This window comes from Rousettus aegyptiacus, unplaced genomic scaffold, assembly GCF_014176215.1.
Source record: "Rousettus aegyptiacus isolate mRouAeg1 unplaced genomic scaffold, mRouAeg1.p scaffold_m13_p_4, whole genome shotgun sequence".
NCBI lineage: Eukaryota > Metazoa > Chordata > Mammalia > Chiroptera > Pteropodidae > Rousettus > Rousettus aegyptiacus.
Window position 1 is genome coordinate 24,119,300 of NW_023416307.1, and position 14,461 is coordinate 24,133,760.

At 38.9% G+C, this 14,461-nt stretch overlaps 1 protein-coding gene across 2 annotated transcripts in view; it reads left to right on the plus strand.

Moving 5' to 3' along the window:
* The window catches only part of ARL14 (ADP ribosylation factor like GTPase 14), a 98,299-nt gene extending 92,065 nt beyond the window's left edge, over nt 1-6,234 (plus strand). For both annotated transcript variants that reach the window (XR_004950622.1, XR_004950623.1), the window contains one exon: nt 5,901-6,234. The gene's annotated coding sequence lies outside the window, so the exon portion shown is untranslated. The remainder of the gene's footprint in view (nt 1-5,900) is intronic.
* Nucleotides 6,235-14,461: the final 8,227 nt, after the last annotated feature.

A 14,461-nucleotide genomic window follows, 5' to 3' on the forward strand; every position in this document is an offset into this window, starting at 1 on the left:
CTAGAGAACTAGATTCAAATTAGAAGTAAAGGCCTAGGTGAATGGAACAGATATTACCAACTCTATGACAAGCATACACAGGTCAAATTTGTGTCTATCCAAAGTCCAATCAAGTAGAGGGCCAGCAAGGAGCTCCCCAGGTACCAGAGAACTCTCAAAATCACTGGAATACACACACACACACACACACACACACACACACACACACACACACACGTATATCTCCGTGAAAATGTAACACAATGGAGAAAGCCTAGTTATAGAAACTTATCTGGGGGAGTTGACTATAGGAAGTTGGAAAACATTCATTCATTTATTCATTAAATATTTACTGTGTGTCTTCTGTATACCTAGCATTGTCCTGAATGCTGGGGATAAGTAGTGAACAAAAAGCTGGAGCCCCTGCTCTTGTGGAGACTACATTCTAGTGGGGGATATAGGCAATACGGGAGACCTATGGAAAATTTCAGGGAGCGATAAAGGCTATGAAGAAAACTAAAGCAGATTAAATGGACAAAGAGATGAGAAGGATCATTTTACACAGACTGGAGAGAGAAGACTTCTGTTCAGGTGACTTTGAGCAGAGAGCTGAAAAGGGTGAGCAAGCAATAGGAAAAACATACTAGGAAGAGGAAACAGAAACACAAAGACCATGAGGTAGGAGCTTACAGGTGTGTCTGAAGAATTGAAGAGAGGCTGGCCTGGCTGGAGTGGAAGAAGATGGGAAGGAAACGGGGCTGATTATTTTTATAAGGTCAAGGAGGAGTGGGATAGGAGACCTCCAATGAGTTCTGTTTGAGGAGAACAAATCATTGCTAAGATTTCTTCTAAGATGTGTAGGTCCATGTGATTTGCTTTCCAAATGGAGTTTTTGTTTTGCTGAATGGGTGAGACATGAAGATTTGGAGCTTCAGCTGAACTCCTCAGAGTAGGGAAGCCATGCCGAGCACGGCTGCAGAGCATCACCTTCCGGGTCCTTCCTGCACTGCTTACAATTTTCAGCCTCTCTAAATAAATGGTGAGTCAATACTGAAAGAACAGAGGATTATTTGGTGGCCATTGCTCCTAAAATTGTTTTGTCTGATGATCAGATAAAATGAGAAGGATTTGAAAACTCAGCAAAAGAGAATTCTTTGCTCATGTCCCCTTTCATCTTCAAAGTGAACAACGAATGACTGGTCAAGCTGGAGTCTCTGGCTCTGACTGTTTTGTCTTCCTGTTCCCCATTTGAGAACTCTTATGATTACATTGAGCCTAACCAGATAAGCCTTTAAAATGAGCATAATTTTCTCATTTTAAAGTTGGCCAATTAGTAAATCTAATTTCATTTACAGTGACATAACACATTCACAGGTTCCAGGGATTAGAATGTGGGTATCTTTGGCAGGTCATTATTCTGCCCACTACTACCATATTCTATAAATGCAATGCAATCTCCTTATGGCCTTAATTTTCTATTTCAATATTAATTTCACTGCATTTCTGCTCTTTAATATAAATTGCCTCAAACCTTTTTTGAAAAAGAGGCAATGACAAATGGACCCTAATATATTTAAGAAACACTGATCGTGGACAGATACATTGTGGTGGAGCAGTCAGAGAGTTGTCTTGTCTTATGGTTTTCCCTTTACCCCTACCTCACCATTAACATGAAGGGAGTGGAGCTACTTCAAAAAGTAAGTTGATGATCTTGAACCACTTCCTTTTTTCAGAGCTAATAGTCCATTTTATAACATTCTCAATCTAGTCTTTGGGGAGGTGGGTAAAAGGACTGAATTGGCTACTGTACTAGTTATCTAATACTGTTTGACAAGCTATCTCAGAATTTAGGGGCTGAAAACATAAAACATTTATTATGTCACTGACTTTCTGGGTAAAATATCTGGTTCAAGTTGTAGTCAGGGTGATGTCTGAAGGCTTGACCGGGGACGGTCCACTTCCAAGCTCACTAGTGTGGTCGTCAGCAATATTCAGTTCCTCACGGATTGTCGGACTGAGGTACAGTTACTTGCTGGCAGTGGCCTGGAGGCCTCCCTTAGTTAACTTTTTGCTATGTGAGCCTGTCCACTGGGTACTCACAACATGGCAGTCGACTTCCTTCAGAATGATGGACGGTGTGAGAGGGAGAGCCCAACACGGAAACCACCATCTTTTTGAAACCCAATCTCAGAAGTGACATCCCATTACTTTTGCCATATTCTGCTCGTTAGAGGTGAGTCACAGGGTCCAGCCCACACGCAAGGGTATTGTTGAATATCGTGAGGAGGGGATTATCGGGGAGCTATTTTAAAGGCTTCCTATCACAGCCACCATCTGAGTTTTTTTTTTTTCCAGTTAAAGCTTCAATTTAAAATGCTATTGAAAAAAGTCACCTGAAATTATAGCCACAATTTGAGAATCCAGCCAGCACATGTAGACCCAAAGAAATATGTGTCAACATAACTCTCATTCATCAAAGAAAGATAAGTGTAGAGGATGTGACAATAGAAAATGATACATCCCAGGAGCAATAATTTGCAACATATCGTTAATAAACTTTTGATTGATAAATATGAACTGAATTATGTCAAAGAGAAATCATGACACAATTGTTATTACTATATACCTTGATAATTACAAACAGAATTTCTCTATATTAGACCTATTTTTTTTCCCTCGAAGTTTGCAATTGACATTATAGACAACAGAACAATAAAAAGGCAGGAGAGATGCATTGAAATAAATGGGGCCTACGAGCATGTTATTAGAAAAGTATTAAATATTGAGCCAAAACTAAATTCTTCATTGCTAGAATCCATTCTGGGGAAGCAGAAAAACTACCACAATATTCGAAATAATAGAACTGAAGAAAAGCCATATATCAGAGCATTCACAGAAACCTACAGTATGTCTTTGATTACTGCTAGAGAAATTTAATGCAGAATAAATAATAAAGCCTGGCAAATGTAATTTCTATATTGAGAGACTGATATTAAAAAGCTCAAAAGAAATAAATATTATATGAATAACAATATCTCTGAAAACAGATATCACTTGTATTGGATAGGTTTTTTTAATGGTAGCTAGGCAAGTATAATTTTTGAGAAAGAATTATTTTTATTGCTCTCCTTTCTCTATTTCTTTTTTTTCTTCAGTTCAATTTCCTTATCGTTCTCTATATTTTTCTGTTTCTTCCATGTGTCATATCTTAAGTTATTATTGGTTCAACTTTGCTTCTGGTCTTAAAAATATAACTAGGTTTTAAATCGCAAGTATATGAAACAGATATTTTAGTTACTCTCTGGCTCTCAACTTATTTTCCTCAAGAGAAGCTATTAAGAGGATATTAACTTCCACATCTGATACACCTTACTTTCATAACAGATTAATTGAGCATCCCCTTCTGTTTAATATCTTTGATGTTGAATTTACCCAGGTCCAGAGACTTCATGTATTGATATTAAAACATGGATCAGGCATGACAATTATGATACCACTACTTAAAACTTGACTATTATAACAGCTTTATTGAGGTAAAATTGACATACAATAAAGTGAACATAAAAACTTGAATTTGATTATCACTTTTTTTTTTCATTGTATGGTTGTGCTTTGAACATTTTAATAAAACTGTTTCTCTGAAGGTAGAACATAAACACTTTGTAACACATTTCGATGATGCCTTGGTGGTATCATCAAATACTCTTAGTTGCCAATGAAACCTTGTTGAGAACCCTGATTTTTATCCCCAGTTATTAGGTGGTAATATACACAGAGACGGTGGGTCCTCCTGAGCCCAGAAATATAAATTAGAATCTGCCCAATGCCATTTATTTTTACTTTTGTATGGGTGACCCATTCCTAGTCAAGGAGATATGAGGCAAATTCGTCAGGACACTTCTTGGAAAAAGTTGTCCTCCTCGTTAGCCATCTTGGGACTACAAGAAACTAAGCCAACCCACTGAGGATACAGAGTGAAAAGATGAAGGAATCTAGGTATTTAATGATCTCGCTAATCTGTCAAATTAACTGACAGTGTAGCAATCAGGAATACCCCAGAAATTCTTATTATGTGATATAAATAGCCTATCAGAGCCACTATTTTATATATGTCCATTTACATTGTAAATGGAGAACCATTTACATTGTACAACATGGTGGTACTGGATCTTATTGTTTAAGCCACTGCTAAATAGATATGCTATGGTTGCAACCAAAAGCATCCTACTTCATAAAATGGGGCAGATAAGGTTCCAGAATTAAGGAACTGCTTGTGTGTACCAATTTACACCTTGCAAAAGACTATTTCTAAAAGTTTTAAATTACCAGTAACAGAAACCACAACTCAAAGTGGAACAATAAAAGGAATTCATTAGCTCATGTAAATGAGAAGTCCAGAGGTAGGTTAGGCTTCAGGGGGTTTGACCTAGGAGTTCTTATGTCATCAGTAATCTGACTCTTTTCCTGCCTGATGTTCTCCACTCTGTCTTCCACATGTGCCAGCTTCTTTTTCAGGTTGGCTTTCTTCATGGCAGCAAACTATTTGCAGTAGTTTCAGGCCTCACATTTCCACATTTCACCCCTCAAACTCTGATTGGCCAGGAGGTTAAAATAGGCTTTGCCTAAGTCACATACTCAACCTCAAGAGCTGAGGATAGAATGAGATTTCCTAGAAGCTCATGGGTTTCTAAATGAAAACTAGAGGTTTGAATGGAGAAATGAAATGCTGAAACTGAACCATAAAGTGTTCATTCCATGGACTGAGAATTATAATGCAAAAGAAATTTAAAAAAATATGTCTGGAGCTTATTTATACTCTACAAGAAAGTGAGATGGGGATAACCAATGGTGTTAGGTCCATGGGTTACCATTAAAGCACAAGATCTGATGAAGTCTTTGGAAACTAAGAATAAACCCGGTTGTCTGAGAACCTCTTCTAAGTCCTGCTTTGAACATATGTGGGATAGGACTTCTGTTTATTTCTAGAACTAGATGTCAAGGCAATCAATAGTGATTTAAAGCAGCTGCTTCAGGAGAAATGTCAAACTCTTTGCTCTTTAAAAATGTTAATGGAAAATTTAAAAATCTGTGAACTCTTTTCAACACCTTCATTCTTCTGAAATCCAAAATTACTACTATAAAAAAAGAATGCGATGCAATTCAGTCAAACCCACAGACACTTACTGGCACAGCTTCCATTTGCACCAGAAAATAAAGCAAAATTGGCAGGATACACAACTAGCTATTTGCAGAGGCACTTGAAATCCACAGCCTACGTTTGTATGGAGTCTTGGCACATGGTGCTCAGAGGCAAACAATGGTATTTCAAGAGCCTGGCTTAGGTGCTCATCACTCTGTAAACTTTAGATTTATTTCACACCTGGTTCAAAACCCAGAAATACTGCCAACTTGTGTTCTCAGATGGATTTGGCAGAAATTCCAGCGTATTGTGCAAAATTATAGATCAGAGTAAATCCACTTCTCAAATTCATTGGACATCTGGAATATGTAAAAAATGTGCTCTCTACTTCAGAAAGTAATCTGATGCCTTCACACATTCTTATCATTTTGACCAGAGCATAAACTAGGAACAGAGAAGCTGTGGTTCCAGGGTTGGTTTGCCCAGGGTCCTCTCTCAGAAACTATCCTAGTCAGGTGAGGCTATCCATGCCCAAGCTTTAATGACTTTGATATTTTCTCTCAGAAAATAATTCTACGAGCTAATTATTTCATTATGGAAATGTATTTTTGGACTGAACTCCAAGGGTATTTTGAAAATTCGGTGTGGTGCAATGTGTATATAAATAAGCCGCTTAGGACAGGGAGAAAAGAGACAATCAATGAGAATTCTTTACTAATGCTTTGAGATTGTCTGTGGTTTTAGCAATTAACTTTTTAATTTTTTTCCCTTCAATTTTCAGAAAAGAAAATTTGGGTACTTTAAATAACCGCAGAAGTGCTACCTTCACGCTATAAGTAGAAAGTGCAAGTAATGGAAAACATCGTATTTCTCCTGCCATAAACTCCAGCGTTCCTCTTTCATGTACTAAAAAGGCTGCGTAAGGCAGTGGTGAAGATCTTGGAACTAGACCAGACTGCCTGAATCCTGGCTCTGCTACTTGTTAACTGGGTGATCCTGGATAGCTTACAAACTTTCTGTGTTTAGCCCTCTGTATTTCTAAAATGGGAATAAAAGCTGCCTGTGTCCTGGGCTGTTAAAAGGATTTAGTGGATTAGTATGCATAGAGCCTTTAAAGTGGTAAGCAATATTTAAGCATCAGTTGTAATTATTTATGAACTTTCAGATACGTTTTTGTATTAGAAGTTTTACTGGAATCCCAAGATAACTAAATCAATATGTACTTTCATACTATATTTTTGTAGACAAGAACATCTGCTTTGAAAAGTCGTTTAACCGCATTATTAAAAGATAAATGGCAGACTCTTAGTTAAAAGTAATTTAGAATATTAGAAGTAGTCTTTGTTCTATACAAACATTCCAAAATGTATATTATTTGAGGATTCTACAATTTATTTAACAAATATCTATTGAGTAACTACCATGTGTAAGGCACTGTTCTAGCATGGGCTTGATGAGTGTGTGTGTGTGTACACGAAATCCTTGCTTACATGGAGCTTATATCCTTTCAGGAGGACACAGACAGTAGATAAACAAATAGATGATATGACAAGGGGTGATAAGTTGTGTGGAAAAATATAAAGCAAAATGGGGGTAGAGAGTGTTAGAGAGTAAGCTTATACAGGGCAGCCCTCTCTGACAAGGTCACCTTGAGAAATGAACTAAAGAAGCGAGGGAATGAGCCCTGTGAATGTTTGGGAGAGAGGGTGTCTAGGAAGAGGTACAACAAGCGCAAATGCCCTGGGGTGGGAGAATGCTTGCTGTATTTAAGAAATGGCAGTGCCTTTAGAACATGCATTCCATATTCCTACATTATCTTCTGCACTCGTCCCCATAAACTCTCTGCTTCAGACAGGAAGATTATGTGAAAAAAATCATCATCAGAATGAAATATAAGTTATAGAAACTTATGTTTGTTGTTCAGTTGACTTTTTCCTAAAGAATCAGTGTGGACAACAAATTTGACTTTCTCTTCTCAAAAGCAGCTCAGACTAGGAAGCAAAAAAATATTCAATTAAGGGCAAGGACTAGGACATTCTGAAATGCTCCTTAGCCTAGAAAGACCCCCAGCCTTGGATTTTGTGTAAAATTTTGCTTGCCTATGTCTTTTTCTGGGGCCAGTGCTAGGCCCCTCAAAGGTCCCTGGATCCAATAAAAATTTAGAATCACCATGTTAGCAAACAGTGGTTTAGAACCTAGAAATAGTTTTGATTTTGTTTTTCAAAGCATCTCAAATGAGCAAAAACATAACAGAAAAATAAACAAGTTCGATTGTCTTACTTTGAAAAGAGAAGTGTAGAAGAAACTAATTGCTTTTTTTTTTTTTTTAAGTTTTGTGGCTATGTCGCCATTTAGAGAATAATTACTAATTAACTGAATTAAAGCTGAGGAGTTAAGTCTGGAAGAGCTTATTTTGAAGACAAATTGTGAAGAGTAGCAGATAACTTCATAGAAAAGCAGCCATTTGGCTAGAGGAATATTCTGAAGAACATGTACAACTGAGTATTATAAGCTTTCTATTTCTGAGGCAGTGCCGGAAATTCTAGGTAAAGAGAATCTAAATTAGTGATTGTAAACTAAGAAAGTATGTTATTCTGGGTCCCCTGAAAAGCTTCCAAGATGAGATTAGATGTGAACAGATTTTATTAAGGGAAACATTTGTGTGAGAGAAAATGTGGAGGGAGGCGGATAAGCTGGGAGAGCTGTCGAACTGTGATGCAAGTCTGACTCTGAATAAAGGAGACAGAGAAGGAAGGTTTGGGGGAAGTGTCCTAGATCACCTACAGTCTAAGGAAGGTTCAGCAAGGCTATTGGAAGTCCTCGAGCCAGTCATGGGCTAGGGAGTCCCATGTCTCCCAGAACTGGGCCTGTCTTGGTACTTATTGTCCCTGTGCGCTCAGTCATTGTCTGGGAACAGCCTGCTGGAAGCCTGGCCTCCCCACAAACTTATAGTCGGGGGGACGGGCATAGGGGAATGGGGGCGGGGGGTGCTTAGTTAATTAGCTGTAGTTGATGTTGGAGAGGTGCAGTCTCATGGCCACAGAGGAGTTATCTGAATCACCTGGTGAGCTGTCTTTCTGCGTCTTCCACAACTTCTAATCCTCAGCCCTTCTACTCCTGCTCAAGATGTCATTAGTGGCCATGGGGACCTGCTGCCTAGTGGGAAGCACTTCCCAGGCATCCAGAAGCTGGTGGGTGTGCCACACCCCTCACATGTTCTGAGATGGGAAAAGGAGTTGAGACCCTGGGAAATATAAAAATATCTTCTGTTTTGATGTTTATTTTGTGACTGCATTCTTGGGATTGATCATTTATAAATGACTTACTAAGGATTTATTAGAAAGTTACTCAGTAGCTTATAAATAGCTATGTCTATATCTGATTTCTTCTAAAAATTCAGAAGACAAAGTTATTTAGTAAATAGTTCTCATGGTCACATATGGACAAAGCCTAGTTCCTGTGGTCCCAAAATCTCTTCAGCAAGAGACAAGTTTAAATGCCTGTTGGTGAAGGGTAGCTCCAAAAGATTCCATTGTGACTAGTTAGCTAAATGGCAGGGAGTTTGAACAATATATCCCACCCACACACACCTCAACTCCTCACTGAATACTCTCCTCTCAGATTGTTTTAATGAAGCACTTCCCACCTATTACGGTGTGTAAGGATCTCTTTTTCTACTGTGGATCTGACCTAGAATAGAGCACTGGATTACAGGCATCTCCTCTGAACATGAGCACCCAGTCCTGAAAATCAGATGTTACATGCAACAAACACTAATCAGGTTCTATTTGCCATTATTTTAAAGGGGAAAACCTGCAATGGCTATTTGTCAATGCTTAGGCATTTTCTAAATTACAATGTAACACAATAAAAAGTTTAAATATAATAAACAAAATGTCCATGTTTGGATGTAAATTGCTCAAACAGTCATTCTCTCATCACACCCCAAATTAATACGATTATTAACTAATGATTGCTCTGTAGGCGATAATGTGCACAGCTTGCGTGTCCTATGTAGCTGTGCTGGTTAATTTTATGTGTCAATTTCTCTGGCCTAAGAGATGCTCAGACAGCTGGTAAAACGCTACTTCTAGGTGTGTCTGGGAGGGTGGTGTTGGAGGAGATAAACACGTGATTCAGTAGACTGAATTTTGCCTTCACCGGTGTGGATGGGCATGATCCAAACTGTCGAGGGCCTGAATAGGACAAAAAGTCAGAGGAAGGATATAGTCCCTCTCTCTTCTTGAGCTGAGACATCTGTTTTTGTTGGAGCTCCTGGTTCTTGGGCCTCTGGACTCCAGGAATTAAATTATCAGATTCTCCTGGTTCTGAGGCCTTTGGCTTCAGACTGAATGACACCACTGGCTTTTCTGGTTCTCCAGCTTGTAGATGGCAGATGGTGGGATTTCTCTGCCTCTCTAACTGCATGAGCCAATTCCTATACTAAATTTCCTCCTATATATCCTCATACATTGGTTCTATGTTTTTGCTTCTCTGGAGAACCCTGACTAATACAGTAGCAGACACTGCCTGCGACTGTCCATATCTACCCTGGCCTTTCTGGCAGCTAGCTGATTTCCAGCTGCCAGCACCTGAGATTCTTTGCCTGCGGGCTTTCGTAGTCCATCAGAACTCACTAGGACTTTGTCACAGGGTAGAACTGATTTCCAGTTAACATCCTCAGGGAGCAGCCCTCGCCCAGTGACTGACCAGAATGGATGAATAAAGATGCTGCTCCCTCACCCCTCAGGTGGAATAACATTGAGGCCTCTGTTCTACACTTACTTCCTTACTGGAATTTCCCAGATTATTAGCCAAATAAGGTATTTACGTTTGAATCCTTGCCTTAGGTTTCTGTTTTTGAGGAACCTAAACCAAAGCTTTTTATCATAAACATTATGTACTGTGAATGACTGTGAGGTTTTGATCTCTTTCTTAGCTCCAGCAATACCCCATATGAACTTCCCCTTCATTGATACTTAGCTTGCTTTTCAGAATATCTGTGTGTGATTTTGACATTCTACCAATTTTATTTAGAATATAAATCATTAGTTTTCCCCTACATCATTTTGTTTAAAATATTGTATTACGTTTTTCCTTTGTAAACATCTCTGGAAAACATTATTTCAAGAGATGTGGCATTGTGTGGAGCTTGAGTACTAAAAATAAAGAATTATTAAACAACCAAACTGTCCATTAACATTGATGAATAGGGGAACATACAAACAATGGAATATTATTCAGCCATAAAAAAGAATAAAGTATCGATACATGTAACAACATAGATTGACTTTGAAAATATGCTAAGTAAAAAAAGTCACACACAAAAGGCAATGTATTGTATGACCCGCTTAATAGACAATGTCCAAAACAGGCAGATAAAGAGATAGAAAATAGATTAGTGATTCACAGGAGTGGAGGAAGGACAAATAGAGTGACTGCTAATGTGTACAGGGTTTCTTTTGGGTGACAAAAAAATGTTCTGGAATTTGTTAATGGTGGTGGTTACACAACCTTATAAATATACTAAAAACTGCTGAAAGCAAGAGCCAACCTACCAGGAAACTGTTGACTGGGTAGATGTTTTGTGGGATATACCTCTACTGCCTTGCTTTGATCTCTAATTGTATTCTAGTTGAGTATGTACTAGACTTAGTTTATGAACCTCATTAGATTTTCTCAGAGATGGCTTTCTGTTCAACAATGACCTTCTGGGATGACTGCCTGACATGAACCATAATCACATAGGCTGTAGAGAGGAGATTTTTGACCATTACTGGAGGAAGGCTCTCAATATGCTCACCTCAAAAGTTGTGTTGTTGCACCATTTTACCAGTTGGGCAGCTAGGCTCTGTAGCAGTTGCTCTTAGCCTCCTATGCTCATAAGACAGGTCCACAGCACCTCACCCCACACTCCTCTCATCTGCTTCCCTAGAGCCATATTGTCACTACTGAGGCACAACACTGCAGGAACTTCTTTGCACCTACAACAGGCACTGGTTTGACCCTATAAGGCGTGAGGCTGCACATAGGCAGGCAGGAGTGTTTTTGGTTCGTGTCCTGGTTCCTGCTGGCTCTCTCTTGATCCATAGCTCGCTCAGAGGAAAGCCTCTTAGCTGATACAAGCTTTGGCGTGTCCAGCAGCTTCTCAAAGGGCCAGGTAACAACTAGAAGGTATGGGGGAGTTAGTTCCCCTTGGAGTGAACTTTGACCAACAGGAATGAGTAGATGTGAAGAAGCAGGCGACCAAATATTTTTCCTTTCCTCCCTCTCATCAGTTCTTTTGAGGTGCAATGTTTCCATACAGTTTCTTGAGAAGTGAACTTCATAACTGAGTACCCAGCTGCGTTTTCTGGCGTGGTTGTGGCCAGCTTGGTAAGGTACCCCTTTGTATTTGCTTCCTCTCTTTTCTGGATTCATTTCCCTTTTCCCCTGCTCTCGCTTCTTGGAAAGGTACCGCACCCCCCAGTAAAATGCAAATTAGTTTTGCCTCAGGCTCTATGGGATAAGACAGTATATCTTTTTCTCTTACAAAAAGTATAACCCGTTGAGATCAGGGACTAGCACACACTGAGGGGCAAAGTGGAGAAAATGTTGGTGCCTAACATAGTACAGTGTTAAGATATAATAAATCGATTTGGACAAATAAGACTGTGTAGTTTATTTCCTTGTCATTAGACAAAGCCACCACTTCATTTTATATGGTATGCAGACTTACATTTTGAAACAAAAATTAAAACTTTACACCACAGCCACCTTGCTAATTTAAAATTTCCTATTGCAAATGAGCGTTTTAACCTATGTGTACCACAAGTGCACAAGCACCAAACATAACATGATAAAATAAAATTAAGCACACTAGCAAACATTCACTTAGATAAATTTTGTCTTTAAAAGTATTTCCTTTTGGAGGCTAATCACTTCAAAATTTGTGCAATTATGCAGAACACTTTTGAAACTAGTAGCCCCTATTTGGTGTGTGGGCACCTCATACCAGCTATCAGCTAGACCCTGCCCCTTCCAATTAACTTTTGTTTGGTGCTGCCTAATGACCCTTGGGATAAGAACTGAGTAGATCAGGGTTTCTCAAACTTTTAAAGCCCATGGCTCCTATAGCTACTCCCTTGAGTGTGTGTCTCAGGCATGAATACTTCTGTGACTCTTAGAGACAAGAAATGCTGCATTTCTTTAATATTCTAAATTAAACTTGATTCGAGCTTTCTACTCAACATGGTTGGTAACATATGTAATGTTGGTCATTCTTCTAGCTCCTTCCATTTTTCTGGGACACACCCAGGGATATTTTATCCATTAGACCCTTGAGTCAGAGTGCTAGGACCTATGAGCTTTTCAGGGGCCTATGATAATGTTTAAAACCTGAAGGTTAAAAGGGGTCACTTGTATTAAAAAAATCAAAATTAATAGATGCTTAATAAAATTTTACAGTGTTCTATTTTTGCATATTTATTACTAATTAAATTTGACATTGAAAAATTTAGTCACATTTGAAACTGTTCAAAAAGTTTTTTTATAGTATGCACAATATTTTCCTCAGAAATGAGAGCCAAATATAAATTAAATGAATTAGGCATAGAAAAATAACCTCAGAATCAAAATTATAAAAACAAAAAATTGGAGGGTAGATAAACTATAACAACTTTAAAGCAGCCCTCTTGACAAGGGTCCTAGGGAACCTTAATTGGGAAAGAAGCCTCTCCATGAAGGCATCTGTGGCCTTGCCCTGCTGAAGCAGGTCTTGCTTGCTTGGCTTTGTACCCAGGTCAGCTTGCACTACTCGTGTGGCCAGGTATCCTCTGACGATGGCATCCATTCCTTCTGTCATAAGCTTGGGCCTCTGAGCCTGGCCTTGGCTCCCAATGTCATGAACTTGGTGTTCAGTCCTCAGGAGCTCACACAGCCCCCACTACTCCTCTTTCTCTCCCATAGGCACAGACCTCCCAAACGAAAGTGGGTGGTCTACTGGACAACCTCCATTCCTTTGAATAAGCTGTTAGTGCCTCCAGGGTAAGGGACCCCAGCTATCTGAAGCCCAAGGTCTGGAGGGTCCTCCTCACAGAGAGAAAGAGGAAGGTGACTTTTTCACTCTTTTTTCCTCCCAGGGCTGCAGGAGCAAAGCATTTTTAAAAAATTAAAGTAATTAAAGGAGGCTTGAAAACTATGCTTTGTCAAACCACCTCTCCCTCTTCCTCTCATCCAATTCTTGTTATGCTCTTTCGCTCCTCCTTTCCCCAGCAAGAATCATCTGTGTGAACGATGAGGGTTTGTCGTTCAGTAACTGTTAATCTTTAGGATGAATCCCAAATTAGAATGCACTCTCCTCTTAACTCCCAAACCACAGGAGATTTCTATTATAAGATCACAGATATTTTAAAATTAGATTCAAACATATAATCACAGCATCAGGCCTTCTCTTTGACTTCTGACGGGGTCTCATCCGGGAAGCATGGAGAGGCATTTTCACTGAGTAGTAAGTGTTTGCAGTCACAATGGAGTGATATTTTATACTTTATGTTCACTCACAACTTTCTCTTCCCAAAAGTATAACCATGATTTCAACATCTATCCCAAATGTAGTCACTTCATGTTTAAACACCACAACCCTTGAGACCTACTGTTTCTTAAAGTCTTTCTGGACACTCTGGTGCTAAAGTGACATTGGCTTGAAATTGATTTCCATAGAATTGTGACTGTGGAGGCACTAAGTCTAGATGTGGTTGACCTGTTTCAAAGAAAGACTTTGCATAAAAGATGGACCTGACATACATATATGAAAGTTGATGAGGCTGACCCTGCTTCTAAAAACAACTCCGAATTAGTTTATTAGTGAGAAATGCTGATGTCACCAGCAGCAAAGTCTAATTTTTTTATTATGCTCAAAAATAAAAACATAACATAAAATTTACCACGTTAACCATGTTTAAATGTACAGTTCAGTATGTTAAGTATGTTCACATTTTTGTGAACTTTTTCATTTAGCAAAACTGAAACTCTAAACCCATTGAAAAACCTCCTGTTACCACCCACCCCCAAAACCTTGACATCCACCATTTTACTTTATGTTTCTATGGATTCGATTATTTTAGATACCTCGTATAAGTAGAATCATACAGTATTTGTATTTCTGTGACTGGCTAATTTTACTTAGCATAATATCCTCAAGGTTCATCCATGTTGCAGCATGTGTGACAGAATTTTCTTCCATTTTAAAGCTGAATAATATTCCAGCGTACATATATATTGCATTTTATTTATCCATTCATCCGTCGATGGACATTTGAGTTGCTTCTACCTTGACTATTGTGAATAGTGCTGCCATAAATA